The 20,205-nt window shown below is 47.5% G+C and overlaps 1 protein-coding gene across 4 annotated transcripts in view; it reads right to left on the reverse strand.

Annotated features, from left to right (window-relative positions):
• Window positions 1–1,222, reverse strand: part of Scube2 (signal peptide, CUB domain and EGF like domain containing 2) — a 76,462-nt gene extending 75,240 nt beyond the window's left edge. For 3 of the 4 annotated variants that reach the window (XM_063271300.1, XM_006230005.5, XM_006230006.5), the window contains exon 1: window positions 1–1,219. This exon is cut by the window's left edge and continues 6,067 nt beyond it. The gene's annotated coding sequence lies outside the window, so the exon portion shown is untranslated. The other variant, XM_039094567.2, reaches the window with a different exon arrangement.
• Between the last annotated feature and the right edge of the window lie 18,983 nt (window positions 1,223–20,205).

Raw genomic sequence — 20,205 nt, forward strand, 5'->3', positions numbered from 1 at the left:
CAAACCCAAAAACATGGCTATCATAGATCGTTTTCTGGACCACACATAACAAAACATAAAACGGTATGACCCCCACAGAACAGAGCGTTAGGCCAGTGAGAAGGCTCAACTGCTAAGAGCACCTGCCACCAAGCCACCAAGCCACCAAGCCTGATGACCTGAGTTTCACCCGTGGGGTACACAGCAGAACGGAAAGAGAGAGCCAACTCCCTCGAGCTGTCCTCTGACCTCCGAATGTGCACTTTGGTGTGCATACTGCAGCACACGTGTGCCCCGATAAGTAAATAATTAAATAAGAAAAGCAAACACTGAGAACGGAGAGCATTATACAGCTGTGCCAACGGAAGGGGAACTTTCTGTGTTCTGATATGGAGTGTCACTCTCATGCCCATCAATGGAAAAGATACAGAACAATGTGTGCTATTTCGTTCCCCTTTACAAACAGGAGGAGGTGGACCAAGAATATGTACTCATACTCACTTGCATGGATTTGCATGAAGACTCTGGGAAGACAGGTGAGCTGTGAAGAATGCAATTGCCAAGGGCTGGGGAGGCTACTGGGGAAAAGAGGGTCACCATCCCTGATGTGGCAGTGCAGCAGTTTTGGGGTCACCCATGTGTTTGTTAGTAACCTGGTATCCCTGTTCCTGAAGTAAGCCTGTCAAAAGCTAAAATAAAATTAAAAGAGGCAGGGCAGAGCGGCCAGAACTGGTGGTTGTTTTTATCCCATAAGCCGGGAACTTCAAATGGAGTGCAGCCCCCACTCCCGACCCCTGCTGAGAACCACGGTGCTCTTCACAGGGGGCCTTTCTTTTCCTTTTAAAAATTATTTCTTTTGTGTCGGGGGTTGGGGTTGGAGGCGGTTTGTGCCGTGCATGTTGAGGTCGTGCATGTTGAGGTCGGAGAACGCAGCTCTTTTTCCACTTCTCCTGGAATTGAACTCAGGTCAGATGGCTTGGTGGCAATCCATAGAGTGAGCAGCCACAGAGTACCACACCGACTTTCTCCTGTAGCCTTAGAGTTATTGACACAGTCATGGCTAATTATCTTCCTGGACCAATTAAGGATGAACAAGCAATGGATAACATCTTTTAAGTTCTTGTGGAAATATTAGTAAATGTTGCTTGCAGCCTGTGGGAAAATACTAAGTATCAAGATTCTCGCTCCCCCTCTTCCTCTCTCTTCCTCTCCCTCTGTCTCTTCCTCTCTCTTCCTCTCTTCCTCCTCTCTCTCTCCCCCTCCCCTTCTCCTTCTTCCCCTCCCCCTCCCCTTCCTCCTCAGTCTCTCTCCCTCTTTTGCTCTCTGGCTCCCTCTCTCCTCCCTCCCTCCTGGTCAGCGTGATTTTATGTGATAAAAATCATCACATAAGATTACCAGTAACAGAAATGAAATGGTGCAATCTTTTTTTTTTTTTAATTACCTCCTGGAGCCAATTAATAAGATAACAAGGAACAGAGTGAGCTGCGATTCTTTGCAATTAGCTGCCAGTCTGTTTTGTGATTTCATTACAGGTTGCCGGCAGTGCCTTTCATTTATTAATAGGGGGATGTAAAGCCACTTTGTCGATTGTTTATCCCAGTGTTCAAAGGAAGATAAAACAGGGTTCTCATTTCTTCTTTCAGAACCTGAGTGAGTGTGTGAGAAGCACTGGGGTCTTTCTTCACAATTACACAGATGTTTGTTGAGAAAGTTGCCCCTGTGTCCAGGGATGTGGCTCAAGTGATAGAGTATTTGTCTAACAGGTAAGGAGTCCTGGAGTTGATCCCCAGAACTGCGTGTCCAGAGTGTGGTGGAGCTTGCCTATAATCCCACCACGTGGAGGCAGAGGCAGGAAGTCCAGGGTCATCCTCATCAACAGCCGATACAAAACTGTTAAAGAGACCAGTAGGAGGTGTGGGAGACTAACTGGTTTAAGGGTTGGAGTGGTGTCTAAAGGGTTAATTAAGAGCGATTACTGCTCTTTGTAGCCCAGAGTTTGTTTCCCAGCACACTTGTTGGAAAGCTCACAACCATCTTTAACTCCAGCTCCAGGTGATCAGACAGCCTCTTCTGGCGTGTGTGTGTGTGTGTGTGTGTGTGTGTGTGTGTGTGTGTGTGTGTGTGCGCGCGTGCATGCACTCCAGCCCTCTACTTAGACCTGACTGGGAAACAAGGACCTTCTGTAGCAGGGAAAGTAGTTGAACAGGAAGTCAGCTTCAGAGGGGAAAAGAACCATGAGGTATCTAGAGCTGTTTCTGAGCATGTCTCTCAGAAGGGCATGAAGAAGAGCTGCACATGTTTCTGTGCACTGAGGAACTTGCATAGTTGTTCTCTGAGGCCAAGAGGTCCTGTACAGCATCCTGAGATACTGACACCAGGACACTGACTTCACTGATCTCTCTGATGGCCATGCTGACAAGCTCCTAGACTGTGGCATCCCAGTCCCTCTGCGGAGCTGCAGTGGGTCCTCCTGAGAAGCTCCTGAGGGGGAGACCTGCAACATGAGTCCTCCATGGGTCATGGGTGGTTCCTCATGGTTTCCTGCCATCACCTCAGCAGAACTAGCTTCCACAGTGGTGGTCATCCTCTAGGGATCACTAAGGTCCTCAGTAAAGATGAATGTAAACTGATTTCTTCCCTCTAAAGATCCACAGACTAGTGAGGTTCTGTTTGTTGGTTAGTTTGGTTTGGTTTGGTTTGGGTTGGGTTTTTTGTTTGTTTGTTTGTTTGTTTTTGTTGTTTTGTTTTGTTTTTGGTGGGACAGGAGGGTTTCCAATACAGAGTTTCTCTGTAACAGCCTTGGCTGTCCTAGAACTTTCTCTGTAGACCAGGCTGGCCTTGAACTCAGAGATCTGCCTGCCTCTGCCTGTCAAGTGCTGGGATCAAAGGTGTGACCACCACTGCCTGGCTTACTAGTGCAATTTTGTTAAGGGCTCCCCTCTCCACTTCATGTGAAAGTCAAATGAGAAATGAGAAAAAGAAAATTGGTTCTGCTTCCATCTTGCCGCCATGACAACAAGGTGGGTTATCAACACTCCCCTAATGAATTTGCATCACCTTCATAATTAATATCAACACTTCCCTAATGAATATGCATAACCTTCATAGTTCAAGTGAGAAGACATTTTAAATGCAAATGCTGTGAATGCAGACAGACCTGGATGTTAACTCTGATCCCGCAGTTTATTATCTGGGACATCTTGGCAGGGCATGTAGCAAAAGGAATTCTGACTCCAGTGGAACCAGGACCCACAGAAGCCCAGCCCAGTGTGCACCACAGTTCCTCAGTCCTTCCATTCACATGTGTGGAGTAGGCGCTCGCCCCTGCTTATTGGGAAGAACTAATCTCTCTATGGCCTTGTGTAAATAGGAAACTTGGGGCTTGGGGAAATAACCAGCTCTGACCAGATCCCAGAAGGCATCTTCCTTATGGTGCCATGAGGTTTCAGCCCAGGAAACCCAAAAAGCTCTCTATATTTAAAGCAGACAGGGGGGGACAGAAAGGATTGGATACTGACAGGCAGAGCTGAAGGATGGAGCTCGGCTGGCCTTTCAGGAAGAAATCCTAAAGATACAGAATTGGAGCCAGCAGAAAGCTGCAACTGTATCCGTGGTTGGTGGGTAAACATTCGGAACTCACCACAGCCCATGCATCCAATGCTGTGCTTCAACTGTGCTTGCTAGCCATGTACCCACAGGCATTTTAGGGCAGGGGTGTGTGGGGGCCGGGGACTCCTTTAATCCCAGCAGAGAGGCAGAAGAAGGTGGGTCTCTAAGTTAGAGGCTAGCCTGGTCTACACAGGGAATTCCGTGCTAGCCAGGGCTACATAGACTCTCAAAACAAACTAAAAATTGGAAGGAAAGAAAAAGAACAAATCTGAACCTCTGGAGACTTGAAAGCTGTTGTCCCAGCAACACCTTCTCTACATCCACAGAGGCTTGTCAACATCCCTGCTCTGAGGGGCAAACAGAGCCAAAGCAGCTGGAAAACAGCTCAGCTTGCCTCACTCCCTCCTTACAAGTAGGGAGGGGTCACACCCAGACACCAAGGTGCAAGGGAACCTGGAGATGCTGGCTTTGCCTCTCAAAGCTCTGCAGTGCAGAAATGCACCCCGGACTTCCCTGAGTGCCAGCCACGATAGCCTGGAAGCCTTGGGCAATCCTGCTCATGAGCTGTTCTGCTGATGTGATGCTTGATTCCATCCCACTACCATGAAGGAGGCTAACGTGAGGACAAAGTCTCTACAGAGAGGAAGCCCTCAGTATCTCGGAGGAATAGCCATGCCTGAACTCCTGCATACCACTGAAGATACAATAGACAGAACCCATGCATGGAGAGCCAGGCCTGGTGACTCAAGTCTGTCGTGGAATGCTCAAAAGGCCAGGCAGGATGACTTCTGTGAGTTCAACACTGGCCTGGGTTACAGAGCGAGACTGTATTGGTTACTGTTCTGTTGCTATGGCAAAACACCATGGCGGAGCTGAGGAAATGGCTCAGCGGTTAAGACCTCTGACTGCTCTTCCAGAGGTCCTGAGTTCAAATCCCAGCAACCACATGGTGGCTCACAACCATCTGTAATGGGATCTGATGCCCTCTTCTGGTGTGTCTGAAGAGAGCCACAGTACTCAGGTACATAAACCTATTTGTTTATGATTCTTTTCTTAAAAAACCACCATGGCCATGGCAACTTACAGAGTATATTTGGGCATGTGGGTCCAGAGAGATAAGAGTCCATTATGGCCAGGGGGCGTGACAGTGAGTGGCAGACATGAAAACCAGGACAACAAGCCGAGAGTTCACATCCTCAACCACAAACAGGAAGCAGAGACAACAAACTGAAAGCACGTGAGGCTTCAGAACCCAGCCCCAGGAATGCATCTCCTCCAGCAAGGCTGGTCCTCCTAGACCTCCCCAAACAGCACAAGCACCCAGGGCCAGCTGTTCAAATCCAGGAAGCGAGGAGAAAAGTTCATTCCAATGTCATAGAAGACTCTCAAGGCAAGCAACAAGCACAACTAAAGAGTGCTGTGTGGTGGTGCTCGCCTCAGCACTGGGAGGGAGGCAGAGGCAGATGGACCTCGTGAGTTTGAGGCCCAGCCTGGATATAGAAAATTGTCAGGCCAGCTAGGGCTACACTTCAAGACCTTGTGTCAAAAACAAACCAAAGTAAAACACAACAAAAGCAATCCCAGAGTTCAGCATGTAAAAACACTTGCTGTGCAAACCTGATGACCTAAGTCCCACCTGACCTAATTATCCTCTGACCTTCACACATATGTGTGTGCATTCACGCACTCACACACAGCCACAGGCAAATGCATACTCACAATCACACACACATTCACATATGTGTACACACGCATGCACACACAGTCACACTCTCCCTATATATAATATATATAATATATTTATATAATAAATTATATATATATATATATATATATATATATATATATATCCAAGTTAACAGGGGAAGTAGAATAATTGAAAGATTCAGAGAACTGAAAGTACACAGATCATCTTGGGCCAGGGCTGAGCTAAAGTTAAGACTTGTTCCCTAAGATCCAGTGACAGCAAGAGGCCAGGATCATCTGGGGAAGACGCTGTCCTGGTGAATCATTGCTCCATGCACAGGCTGTGGTATTGAATTAAAGTTGCCGGTTCCTTTTGGCCCAGAGAGAGTGGGGAAGCAATTCTCTCTCCTGGGAAGGAGAGCTCCACCCTGTGAAACCCCACACTTCTGCTCACCCCTCCCCATGCAGGGGGCAGGAAAGCTGCGTTTGCACAGGAAAAGCGTGGTGTGGCTAGAGCTGCCCACCAGCACACAGCCCTGGGCTTGATCCCAGCGCTACATAGACTGGGCACACTGCTGTATACCTGTAATCCTAGCACTTGAGAGATGGAGGCAGGAGGATCAGGAATGCAAGTCACGAGGCAGATAGAGGGAAAGGGGCAAATATATATGCAGGAGATGTGTGCTAAAGTGTTTGGGGCTATTGGAGTTGCTGTCTTCATGGTGGACGTGGAAGGTTTCCTTTATCCCTTTCTGAACACCTGCAGCTCATCTTTCTGCTGTCCTTGCATCCTCATGTCCCCCAGACTGCCAGATCATCCTTTCTCCAGCAACCATTCATCCCGTATGTTGAGCACATTCCCAGGCCCTCCCCCGGCCTTGCGGTAAGTTTCCTGGTTCACGCTCAAGTTTGCTTCTCCTTCCTCTTCCTGTGTCTCTCTGGCTTCCCACTCTCTGCAGCTGTTCACTCTGTCCTCACTTAACCCAAATATGGAATGCTGCCCCCTTTCCTTGATCCCCTCCCCAAAGAAAATCTTATCCGAGGTGCTACTGAGAGGCCACAGCTCCACACGGTACTGTAGCCAACTTCCAGTCAGCAGGAGCACCTCTGCACATGTCCTGACAGCAGCTGTTTTGGAAACAGTCTCACTGGAAAATCTTCCTCAAACCTGCCTCTCAGTTCGCTAACTTCAGCCCCAAGGAACCTCCCCATGGCTGCTGCATCTTCACCTGCCACCTAACCACCACGTTTTAAAATGGTTTTCCCTTTCTTTTAAACAGCAGGTGACCTCCCTTTTGGAATTTCCTTTTCCCAGAAGGAAAATCTTACCATCCCCAAAAGATTATCAAGAAACCTCCGAGGGACTGGAGAGATGGCTCAGCAGTTAAGCGTCCCCCACCTCCCCACCCCCCAAACCCATCCCTAGGCAGTGGTGGCTCATGTCTTTAATCCCAACACTCTGGAGGCAGAAGCAGGTGGATCTCTGTGAGTTTGAGGGCAGTCTGATCTATAGAGTGAGTTCGCAGACATCCATGGTCACGCAGAGAAAACTCAACTTAAAAAACAAAAAAGAGTTCCTACTAGTCCTACAAAGGACCTGAGTTCTATTCCCAGCACCAGGAGAAACAAAACAAAACAAAATTGGATATCGCAGACAGAGGAAGGACTATGCCTCATGCAAAGAGAATGAAGCCAACCACGTTATCCTTTTGGGGTCCACCAAACAGGTGCTGTTTGGATATTTTATAAGGCCCCTGGGTCTTCCCCCTTTTCCTATTGGTCCTATTCAGATACTCCACCCCATGCCTTCCTGCCTCCTCTCCTCACAATGTCTTCCATGAATCAGAAGCCACAGTCTTAGAATGCACCCATCTAATTCTCCTTCAATACTGTGGATCTCGACAACCCTCTGCTTCCACAGGCTAAGAGGAACATCACTGCGATCGCTTTGGTACACAGACCACCATAGGCCTGGGATTCCACGAACTGCTGTGTCTAACCTGGGTAGGTAAAGAAAAGGACTCCAAAGGGACAGGTGGCCAGGACAATTAAGGTAGGACCATAGCCCAGCTAACCAGGACACCTTCCTCTTCCCTTCTTGCCTAGGCCCAGAGCAAGAATAGGTCCTTCATTCTGTCTTGCCCAGATGTTCAGTTTTTGTCTGGGCCAAGAAATAAACTCAGAGATTCGCTGGACGACCTCATTACAGTGTCATGGAAGTTGGGACTCACAGTCCCTGGAAGCCTCCCTCCCTGAGAGCCCTTCCCCCACTAGAGCAGTCATTCCATGGCAGTTCGGCAAGTCTGTTCACTTCCCACTAGGTCTGAGTTTTCCCACCTACAAAACAGAAACAGTGGTTGTAAGAAGCAAGTGAGTACTCCGTGTAAAGGACTTGAATCAGTGCTTATGGGTTGGTGCCCCATCATTGTCCTGGTTTGCTATGATGAACACCGTGACCGAAAGCAACCTGGGTAGAAGAGGATTTATTTCAAGTTGTAGCTGTAGTCCGTCATAAAGGGAGGTCAAAGCAGGAGCTCAAGATCAGAACATGGAGGCAGGAGCTAAAGCAGAGACCATGGAACACTGCTTAGTGGATTGCTGCCACGCCTAGCTCAGTTTGCTTTCTTTTTTTTTTCTTTTTTTTTTCTTTTTTTTTTTCCTTTTCTTTTTTTCGGAGCTGGGGACCGAACCCAGGGCCTTGCGCTTGCTAGGCAAGTGCTCTACCACTGAGCTAAATCCCCAACCCCCAGTTTGCTTTCTTATACAACCCAGGACCACTGGTCCAGGGGTAGCACTCCCCACACAGGGCTGGACCCTCTTGCGTTGATCATTAAGATGTTCCATAGACTTGTCAACAAACCATTCTGATGGAGGCATTTCCTCAGTTGAGGTTCCCTTTTCCCAAATGATCCGAGCTTGTATCAAATTGACGACAAAATCACCACCAGCACAATCATCATCACCATCACCATCACCACCATCATCATCACCACCACCATTACCATCACCACCACCATCATCATCACTACCATCACCATCATCACCGCCATCATCACCACCACCATCCTCATCATCACTACCACCATCACCAACATCATCATCACCACCACCATCACCATCACTACCATCGTCACTATCACCATCTGCACCATCACCGCCACCATCATCACCACCACCATCACCATCACCACCACTACCATCACCATCACCATCACCACCATTACCATCACTACCATCACCAACATCATCATTACCACCACCATCCTCATCATCACCACCACCATCACCATTACTATTTATACTTAGCCACAGACCACAGAGCAAGCAAGGAGCTTGTGTTCAATACCTGGGGAACTTGGGGGAGGACATGGCATAGCTTTCCTGATCCCTACTAGCTCCTCAACATCCCTTGGTTTCTTCCTTTCCGTAGTCCTTTAACTAGCTTTGAGAATTGACACCTACTCCTCATAGAAATGTAAACAGCTGAAGGAGAAGTTCAGGGCTGGGGAATATGGAAACTCTGTGCTGGGGGAGAGGGCTGGGGTGTGCCTCAGTGGTTAAGTGGTTGAGGGACACCTTGAGTTCCATCTCCAGCATGCAAAAAAGTAACACATCTTTTAAGAGCCACAGATGATATAAGAACAAATCTCTCCTGAGGGGTCCCCTGGGGCTGATGAACCCCTCAGAAGGTGGCTTTTGCTCAGTATCTCTCTGGGCTGATAGCTAAATAAAGGAACCCTATCTGACCCTGGGCCACTGTGGATGCAAAGGAGGATTACCTACCATCTTGGTGATGCTGTCTGTGGGCATGCATGTGCCATCAGCAAAGGACAATTACCTGGGACTTGGCTCTCTCCTTCCACTGTGGGATCTCGGGATTGAATTCAGGTCATCAAGCTCAGCAAATGTTTCTACTACAGTGGTTCTCAACCTGTGGGTATTGACCCCTTTAGGTCAAATGACCCTCTCACAGGGGTTGCATATCAGATATTTACATTATGATTCATAACAATAGCAAAACATAGTTATGAAGTAGCAACAAAAATAATTTAATGGGGTTGGGGATTTAGCTCAGTGGTAGAGCACTTGCCTAGCAAGCGCAAGGCCCTGGGTTCGGTCCCCAGCTCCAAAAAAAAGAATAAAAAAATAATAATAAGGGTTGGGGATTTGGCTCAGTGGTAGAGCGCTTGCCTAGCAAGCGCAAGGCCCTGGGTTCGGTCCCCAGCTCCAAAAAAAAAAAGAAAAAAGAAAATAATAATAATTTAATGGTCACTACAAAATAAGGAACATATTAAAGGGTCATAGCACCAGGAAGGTTGAGACCCACGGATCTACTGGATGAGCCATCTCCCTGCTCCCAGAATTTTATTGTGAATTAATTACTCATGTCCCACCCAAGCTCATATGTTAAAAGCCTCCTCCCTAACGTGATGGGGTAGGGAATATCTTTTAGGACTAACCAACTGTGGTGGTTTGAATGAGAATAGCCCTGTAGGCTCATATATTTGAATGCTGGGTCCCCAGTAGGTGGAACTGTTTGGGAAGACTTGGGAGGTGTGGCCTTGTTGGAGGAGGTGTGTCATGGGGTGTGGACTTTGAGGTTGCAGATTAAGATGTAAACTCTCAGCTACTGCTCCAGTGCTGTGTCTGCTGCCTGCCTGCGGCCATGCTCCCTGCTACAATGGTCATGGACCTCAGTCCTCTGAAACTGTCAGCCCCCAATAAACTTTTTCTTCTATAAGTTCCCATGGTCCTGGTGCCTTATCTCAGCAATAGACAAGTAACTAAGACACCAGTATTAGATGAAGTCGTGAAGGCAACACCCTCATCAATGGGATAATCATCTTTTCGACTCGAGAGTTTGCTTCCTTTCTTGATTATGTAAGGACATGACTCATCTTTGAACATGAAGTGTGCTCTCAGCAGATACCATACCGGGAGTATCTTGTTCCTGTACTAAAGTGTAGGGACGCACCCAGACCCACATGTACCACCAGGGAATCTCACACTCTGCCAGCAGCTGCAGCTGAAAGGCACCTTTTCTGGGGCAATCCATAGATTCTTCTTCCTCTAGCTACTCTGGCCTTGGCAGTTCCCTCACATCTGGAAGCCTGAAGAGTGGCAGTTCTCAGGCCATAGCTTCTGGGTCTTGGGAAGAGACACATTACCTTAGACCAGAGGACAGCCAACTCCAGCTGCTCACTGCTGCAATGAGGGCGTAAGAGGGTCATAGAACCACTGGGAGTAACTCAGAGCTTTGGGATAAGGGTCAGGTCACTCTGCCGCCCTTTACATGGTGGTGGTGGTCCTGGAGCTTGCAGACCAAAAGGGCTGGGAGCTGTGAGACTGGGCTGAGTTCTGTTAGAGGGAGGATCACATCGGAGCCCTGCCCATTTGTGGAAGACCAGGACTGATCACGTGACCCTGCCTCGCTTTGAGGATGCTGGGAAATATCTGTGGGGAGGTTCATGGATATACTTAGTGAGTGGGAGTCCTCTCCGCACGAGATGTTAGTTGTTATTGTTGTGTGACAACGTAACTGTGGAGACCACTGGAAGCCCTGATAGAACATTCTCTCCGAGGTTTTGTTTCTGGCCTGCTCTCTTTTAATTGTCAGGATTGTTTTACTGCCTGAGGAAGGAGAATGTCTCCACTACTCTGTGTCTCCCCCTCAGCAGGCCTGAGGACAGGACAGTCCCTGCACTTTCCTTGGGTCAGGCAGATGCTGGGCCCATCCTAAAGGAATATCCCCTGGAGGAAGGTGTCTGGCCCATCCCAATTTGTTCTAGAATTTGTGGGGATCAGTACAGATTGTCCTATATCTTGAAGACCCCTCTCAAAATGGTATCCTACTTAAAGGGGATGAACTAGACTTCCGGCTGTAACACTGGGTTTGGGATTGTTGACATTTGTTATTTTCACAGTGTTCCGGATCAGAGCCAGGCTCCACACATGTTAAACATGTCCTCCACCACTGAGCTGTGTCTCTAGCTCCTGACCTAAACAAAATCAATAAACAACGGCTGTATTGAGATACAATTCACACACCATAGAACACGCCAACTTAGGCTGCAATTCAACAGTCAGTATATTACAGAGTTGTGTCCACTGTCGAGATTGACTTTAGAACATTTTCACTGTTCCCCCAAAGAAACCCTGTGTCCACCACTGTTATTCTCTGTCCGTTCTCATCCCTACCGAGCGCTTACTTTCTGACCCTGCAGATGTGTCTGTTTTGAACATTTCAGACTAATGCAGTCATACTACACATGTTCAGAATTTCTACAGTTAGGTACCATCCACTGTGCGATGTGTTGAACTGCTGTGTGTTTTAACACATAGCTGTGTGTGCTAACTATCGGTTAACCATTCATTCCTCAGTTGACAGATATTTGGACGGTTCCCACCTTTGAAACAATCTGCTAAAAACTTTCCTATCCAGCTTTTCACGTTAATGTACATTTTCATTTCTCCTGAATGAATACCTGGGAATAGAATTGCTGGTTGAACCCGTGGATGGCTGCACTGATGAACACTGAGGATTCCTGTTCCTCTGCATCCTTACATGAGTCACTGTGTAAGGAACATTAGCTTATTATTATCTTTCTTTGTTGCTTCAGTTTCCTTCTTCTTTGGGGGGAGGGGAGAGGGAGGAGCTAAGGATCAAACCCAGGGCCTTGAGAGTGCTAAGTACATGTTCTGCCACAGGCCAACAGTCCCAGTTAGCCACCCTCAAACTCCTAGATTGAAGCAATCCTGCCTCTGCCTCCCCAGTCGTTGTGGCTACAGGCAGTCAGGTCCTCTGGGGTTGATGTGTGAGATTCCTTGTGGAAGGTATGAATTGGACCTGGGTTTTCTGCAAAAGCCATAAACATTTTAACCACGGAGCTTCTCCCGGGCCTCTTTACCCATTTTTATACTGGGTTATCTTCTTACTAAGCTGTAACTCTTTATACGCTATGGATCGTGGTCCTATGTCACATATATGATTTATAAATGTCTCCTTCTCTTCTGTGAGTTGCCCTTTTACTTAACAATGATCCTTAATGCATGAATTTTTTTTTTTTTTTGTTCTTTTTTTCTGGAGCTGGGGACCGAACCCAGGGCCTTGCGCTTGCTAGGCAAGCGCTCTACCACTGAGCCAAATCCCCAACCCCTAATGCATGAATTTTAATATTTGAAAAAAATAATCCTTTTTTGCTTGTGTTTCGGATACCATAGCTAAAAAACTATTGCCTCATCTAAGGTCACAAATTTTTGTGACATTTGTCTTCGGAGTTTTATAGCTCTAGCTATTACATGTAGATCTTCAATCCATCCTGAGTTGATTTTTATATGTGCTGTGAGCTAGGATCCAACTTTACTCTTTTTTTTTTTTTTCCGGAGCTGGGGACCGAACCCAGGCCTTCTGCTTGCTAGGCAAGCGCTCTACCGCTGAGCTAAATCCCCAACCCCCAACTTTACTCTTTTGCGTGTTGATAATCAACCAATTGTCCTGTCACCCATTGTCAGTGACTTATCCCCCCCCACCCCAAATTGTACACCCTTGGTACCTTGCCAAAAATTGATCATTAATTAACATGACAATTATCCATTTTATTCCATTGACCTATGTCTACCCTTACGAATACTAACTTGATTACTGTAGTAAGTTTTAGGATGTGGAAGGAGCAAGGATTTCAACTTTATCCTTTTACAAGTTTGCCTTGGCTAACCTACCTTCTCTTGATGTCCGCATGAGTTTTTAGATTGGCTTGTTCTGTATATAATGAAGTCAGATTGGATTGTGCTTGAGAGATAGCATGCCTACACTGGAGCCATGATGTGCACATCAAAATCAAAGGCCACCTTACAGGACTTTCCACCTTGTCACTACTGTGCCATGTATCCAGCCAGCCTCACTGGGCGAGTCGCCTGTCTCACTATAGGAGTGCTGGGATCATAGGCGTACACCTCCACATCCAGTTGTTAGTGTGGGTCCTGGGATCACACTCAGCTCATCAGGTCTGTGCACGGAATGCATTGACATTGACGTACCGAGTCATCTGCTGGCCCAAAGGTGGGATTGCAATTCCTGGACTCTATATCTGGGTAATACTGCCGTCTTACCAATACTGTCTTCTCATCCATGAGCATGGTCTTCTGTCTTTCAGTCATCCTCTGTGGTTTTCACAGTATACACTGTGGACTTGTTTTTGCTAAATTCCCTAAGCATTTTGTTCTTTTTGCTGTTGTCATTGCTATATGTGTAAAAATATATCATATTTTGTATACTAATCTTGAAACCAGCTGTATTAGTCCTGATAATAGTTTTTAGTGGATCATTTGGAATTTTCTGCAATGACGGTAACATCATAACGCTGTCTGTGGTGATGCACACCTGTCTGGAGTTATGTCTGTGCGTTTCCACGTGTTTATGTACACCGTGTGCATGTAGTACCCACAGAGGCCAGAAGAGGGTGTGTCAGATCCCTTAGAACTAGAGTTATGGGTGGTTGTGAACCGCTCAATGTGGGTGCTGGGAGCCAACCAGGGTCCTCTGGAAATGCGTTAACTGCTCTTTACCTTTGAGCTGTTTCTTCAGCTGTGCTGGTAGTGCACATCTGTAATCTCAGCTCACATGAGTCCAGACCAAGTTCCGTGGAATCTCAGAAAACCAAAACAAACAAAACAAATCACATGGTCTGCAAATAGATGTGCTCAGTTCTTTCCTATTTAGGTGCCTTCTCCTCTTTCCTTAAATTTAAAAGGCTTTTTTAAACTTTAGGCAAATGGATATTTTGCCTGTGTCTATATCTGTGAACCATGTATGTGCTTGGTGTCTGCAGAAGGCAGAAAAAGAATCTAGAGCTGGAGTTTCAGGTAGTTAAGAATTGCCACATAGGTATTGAGGGTTCAACCTGGCTCCTCTGGAAGAATGGCAAGAGTTTAACCACTGAGCCATCTCTCTAGCCCCTTATTCAATTTTCTTACCTAATTTATATATATATAACACTTATATTTGGAAACTGTGATAGTTACTTTTATGTCAACTAAAGCTGAAGTCATCTAAGAGGAGGGAACCTCAATTAAGAAAATGCCTCCATTGGGGCTGGGGATTTAGCTCTGTGGTAGAGCGCTTGCCTAGGAAGCGCAAGGCCCTGGGTTCGGTCCCCAGCTCCAAAAAAAAAAAAAAAAAAAAGAGCAAAAAAAAAAAAAGAAAAGAAAAAAGAAAATGCCTCCATTAAGATCTGGCTGCAGGCAAGGCTGTAGGGCATTTTCTTAGTCATTGATGTGAATGTGGGCAGGCAATGTGGGTGAGACCAACCTTCAGCTGGTGGTCCTGGTTCTATAAAGAAGCAGTCTGAGCAAGCTATGGGGAGAGCAAGCCCGTGAGTAGCACCCTCCACGGCCTCACATCAGCTCCTGCCTCCAGGTTCCTGCTCTGCTTCAGTTCCTGTCCTTGCTGTTTTGCTGATGAATTATGATATGAAACTCTGAGCAGAAATAAACCCCTTTCCCCTAAAGTTGCTTTAGTCACATAGCAATAGAAACCCTAACTGATGACAGACCATTTAATGGTGAGTTCCTTTTGTCTTTTGGCCTGAGGTGAATAAAAGGAAGTGGAGAATGGCCAGGCTGGCTGTGTGGTTCCGTAACAGGCTAAGACTAAGGCTTCACTGACACAGTTTCTCAGATTAATGCCCACTCTTGGGGGGTTAATCAACATTAGTAAGTAAAAAATACTGCAAAGACTCACAGCTGCGAACCAGTATAGTGGTTTGTGAACAAAACAGAGTAGTGGTATTCACTTAACCTACTGATGGCTCTTTGCTAACAAAGTTGTAAAACCCACACAGTCTTGAGATGCTTTAAGGCTGAGCTTTGCAAGGCCAGAGTCTCAACCAACTCGGGTCACCCAATTCCCAGTGTCACCAGAGGGACCCACAAACCCTCAAATGCAAATGAAGAGGCACAAATGCAAGGCCAGAGAAGAGTGGTTTTTAGTCTTGCGAGGGATCTTTTTTAACATTTTTTATTTGTTTTCTAATGCCCATGTGTTCTTATTTGAGTGCAAGCAGTATATGTACAGGGGCCAGAGGACAAGCTCCAGTGTAGGTCCCTGCCTTCTGTTTGGTTTGTGTCTTAGTTTCTGTTCTATTGCTGTGCAGAGACAATGTACAAGGAAACTTATAAAAGGAAGCATTTTATTGAGGGCTTACTTATGGTCTTAGAGGGTTAGTCCACGCCATCATGGTGGAAAACATGGTAGCAGGCAGGCAGGCAGCAGGCAGGCGGCAGGCAGGCAGGCAGGCAGGCAGGCAGGCAGGCAGGCAGGCAGGCAGGCAGGTAGGCAGGCAGGCAGGCAGGCAGGCAGGCAGGCAGGCAGGCATGGCGCTGGAGCAGTAGCTAAGAACTTACATCTGAAGCTTCAAAGCCCGCCCCCATCAACAATAGGCCACACCTCCCAATTGTTCCCAAATGGTTCCACCCAGGATCATGCATTTAAACATATGAGCCTGTGGAGACCATTCTCATTTAAACCACCAGTTTGAGAGCATCTCAGCACAGCCTGTGCCAGGCTAGCTGACCCACAGACTTCCAGGGACTCACTGGTTTCCATCCCACATCATGCTAGGGGCACTGCACTAGGGTGTCTGGATTACAGACAAACCCATCACCACATCAGCTTAAGTGTGTTCTGGGGATCTGAACTCCGGTCCTCATGCTTGGGTAGCAAGCACTCTATCCAAAAGCCATTTCCCCAGCCTCTAACAGCTTACTAGAAGGCCTGTCCCTCGTGCACTCTATGGCTTAGGTCCTACTTGATATCCTCACTTAGAGTCCAAAGAGCTGCCTGGCCAGAGGGGCCTGAAGGGTAGGGAAGATAGCACCACTTCCTGCGGACAGAAGATGGATCAGGAAGGAAAGCTTGAAGCAAGGTGGAAAGTTTGGTCAAGGGACAGGTAGTATGACTGGAGCAGCAGCCTAGCGATCTGGCTTGAGCTTTGTGCCAGGCTCAGGGGAATTAATACTGGAGTTCTGAGGCTGCTGCATTGTCAGCCTACATGGCTTGAGTTAAAGGTCAGACCCTATAATAAACCTTCAGGAAGCTGAGATCCTTGGGACCACAGAGGACCAAGGGGAAGTTTTCAAGGCCTGCTTACTCCACCCGGAAGGAAACATCAGAACTGCCAGCTTCACTTTCAGGGTCAGTGAAAGGGAGAGAACATGACCTTAGTTCCTGAGACTTCTCCAAAGTCAGCCGGTCCCAAACCTTCCACTTGATAGTATGAGGACCAAAGCTTCAAACAGTTTGATGATACACCAGCAGAGGACTTGTTTATTCACCCCACAAAGCTTCTGCCTCTAAGTAACTGTGGAATCCATTCTCTCACCACCACCCCACCACCCCACCACCCACCACCCTACTCATCCAAGACACACATTTTCTTTGACTACTCTGACCGCGACCCAGGATGCTTCTTTCCTCAAATGTGAACCTGAGCATGTCACTCTTCTCCAGGAAACCCTGTGACTTCTCAAGCTCGCAGAGGAAAATGTGGCCCCCCCATCTTCACAGGGTTCACTGTCCACATTCTCAAGCCCAGCTCTGAGAAACAGGGTACTGACCAGTGCTTGCCTTTCCTGCCCAGTCGCATCATGTGATCAATATGACGTATGTGTAGTGTTCTGCCATCCAAATGGCCACAATCTCTCTGGATGATAGCTAAAGCCAAGGGAGTTAACGCAGCTCTGATGCTAAGTCAAATGCATGCGGAATGTGTTCAAACCTCTTCTTCCATTGGAATAGATAAGAACACTGAGTTTTAGGCATCCAATGGTCACCCTTTGCCAGGACATCTCCTTCAGAGTAAAAGCCATAGTAAAAGGGAAAACTATGGTAGAGCATGCACTAAGCATCCTCTAGGCCCGGGGTTCAATTCTAGCACCAAAATAAATGAAGAAAAAAAGCAAAAGATAAATCGAACTTTCTGGAAAGGAAGCAGCCCTCCTTTGATTCTAGAGGACACATTGCACTCCTAGGAGCTCTGTGGTAACATTGAAAGCCACCAGCTTGCAGTGAAGCCTCAAATGGAAAAGGTCTCTCCAGGCAGTACGGACGGCTGGGTAAGTGAGCTGGCACTGGGCTCTTGAGACGTAAGAAGCCCTGTGTGCTGGAACTACAGGCAAGCATGAGAAATACAACACGGACCTCGCTCTGTGTAAACACCAGAGAGCCACCAGGCAAGACCCCTGGGCTCTAGAGTGAAGCTGGGCCACCCGTAACAGAGATGTTTGAGAAATAGCTCCTGTCACATGACTAGGTCCTCCTTTTGATGACATGCTTGACTATCAAGTGACAGGACATCCAGAACGGACTATTGTGAACTAGGTCCATGAGATCTGCCGAGGTAGAAATGTTGCCCCAGCAGACTTGCTGATGAACCAGGTAGAGGACCTAAAATAGACAGTGACTGCATGGCAGGCATTTAAGGGCCATCTTGAAAGTCCAGAGAATCGCCCGGGGTTACAGAGCTGCAGTAATGCACCTGCTCAGAGAGAGGGGCACACAAGAGACCATTTCACACTCCTAGACCAGGACTTTTGAACTAGGACTACCATTTCCAGAACCTAGGATAGCAAGGGTTCAGAAAAGAAAAGGTCTTGCTGGTTTTGGACAAGAAGATCTGGTAGAGGCCCAAGGGTTGTGGTGGCACTGGCAGCAGCAGTGGCGGTGGCGTTGGTGGTGGTGGTGGTGATGGTGGTGGTGGTGGTGGCAGTGGCAGGACAATTTAGAGTGCATAGAACATGAAAGCTTTTGTTTCACACCAGAAAGCATTGTCACATGGGAAAACCAAAAATGGAGTCAAATGGCACTGCTGTTGGAGGAGGGGGCCATGTACAGAGTCCCACCCCCAAAGGCCACCCCCTCTGCTGCCACCCTCTGACGTCCACATACACAAGTGGCATGCATGCCCTCACACATAAAGCAAAGCTGCTTTGTAAGAATTATTTCATGTAGTGAGTATTTCACCGCATTATATGTGCACCATGTATATGCCTGGTGCCCATGGAGGTCGGAAGAGGGAGTGGGATCCCATGGAACTGGTTGCGAAGCACCCTGTGGGTGCTGGAAAGTGAGCCTGGTCCTCTGCCAGGGCAACGAGTGCTCTTAACTGCTAAGCCACCTCTCCAGTCCTAATTAATTTTAAATTGAAACAAAAAGTAAAAGTCTAGCAGCTGTTAGTAGGGAGGCCACTGGGACTGCAGGGGGTGAGAAGGGCATGAATTTGGGTCTCAACCTCGGTGTATTACAAAGTGCCCACGTTTCAGTACTACAGAGTCCATCTGATTGATTGCCTATTTCCCCAGAAATGTTGGTGTTGGAAGCACGGGATGAGAGTAGGTGCAGAGGCTAAGGCAGGCAGGCAGGGTGGTATGCTGGGCAAACAGGATCTAGGCTGCCCAGAGCTGCTACAGAGGCCTGAGTGAGCCCCATGCAGGATTCAGATGACTCACGTGTCCTTGAAATCTTGAGCTCCTGGATGTGGCTGCTCTCTTACTTCATTCTTTATTCCAACGATGATCAAAAACACAACAGAAAGGAACACTCACAGCAGAAAAGCCCTAATTTAGGAAACATGTCCACTCTCACCTTCTCAGCAGCACTCTCTGCTCAGGGCTGACCCGGGCTCCCTTACTGAAATGCACAGCTGACATCTGGCTGCTGCACATCTGCCTTGCAGAACCACAGCCGTGGCCAGCTGTCTTGCTAGGCCTGTCCCACATTCACCCCACAGATGGTATGAGGGCTGGCTCAGGTTATTAGCTCCAAAGATGAAGAAAGGTAAAGGAACTGCGATGGCTTTAACTGTGCACTTGACACAACCTAGCATCGCCTGGCAAGACAGTCTGTGAGGGTTATATAATTAGGTTGACCTATGAAAGGTTTTCTTATTTGAGTTGAGGTTAAAAACTCACCCAGGGGCTGGAGAGATGGCTCAGCGTTTAAGAGCACCCGATTGCTCTTCCAGAGGTCCTGAGTTCAATTCCCAGCAACCACATGGTGGCTCACAACCATCTGTAAAGAGATCCGATGCCCTCTTCTGGTGTGTCTGAAGACAGCTACGGTATTCTTACATATAGTAAATAAATAAATCTTAAAAATAATAAATAAATAAATAAATAAATAAATAAATAAATAAATAAAACCTTTCCCCCTAAATTGCTTGTCAGGTATTTTTATCATAGCAATGAAGACTAAAACCGTATTTCCTGGCTACCCAAATGATCCTCCATTTTCCTGAGACCGTCTCATGGCAGTGTTCAGCCACACCCTTCAGTTAGTTACCTCTCTGTGCCCTGAAACACTGTAGGGTTAGGGATGTACTGTAGGCCTCTGCTGTAGACATACACCCACCTTCATACCACCCAGCTCTGCGGCCTCACTCTGACCATGCGTTTCCATTTCTCAGTTCAGTGAGAAACAAGGAGGGCCAAGAGCAGCAGCAGGCGTCCATGGCATGGAATGGTGCTGAGAAGGCCGGTCCTTGTCCTGTGACAGGTTTGCAGCATGTGGGAACTCCGCATTAGCCCACAGATCCTGAGCGTTCATTTGAGGGATGCCCTTCAGTCCTCGCCCGCCATTGTCTCTAACCTTGTGGATGTGGGTGGGACCCACAAACCTCAGCCCGCCCCAGCTCAGGCTGGCCTCAATGGCCCTAAGCTTCCAACCCACTGGCAATCTCAGACATCTTTGCTCCCACTGTCCCAAGGCACGCAAGGCCCACTGCCCTATAATCTGCTACCGAGAGCAGATCTCACAATGAATTCAACACCTCCCTGGAGACACACTCCCAGCTCGGGGTGTCAGTCATCTCTGCATGAGGAAAAGGACACAAGGTAAGAGCAACAGCCGACCCTGCCACACACCTGACATCTCCTTAC

The sequence above is a fragment of the Rattus norvegicus genome, chromosome 1 (genome assembly GCF_036323735.1).
Source record: "Rattus norvegicus strain BN/NHsdMcwi chromosome 1, GRCr8, whole genome shotgun sequence".
Classification (NCBI taxonomy): domain Eukaryota; kingdom Metazoa; phylum Chordata; class Mammalia; order Rodentia; family Muridae; genus Rattus; species Rattus norvegicus.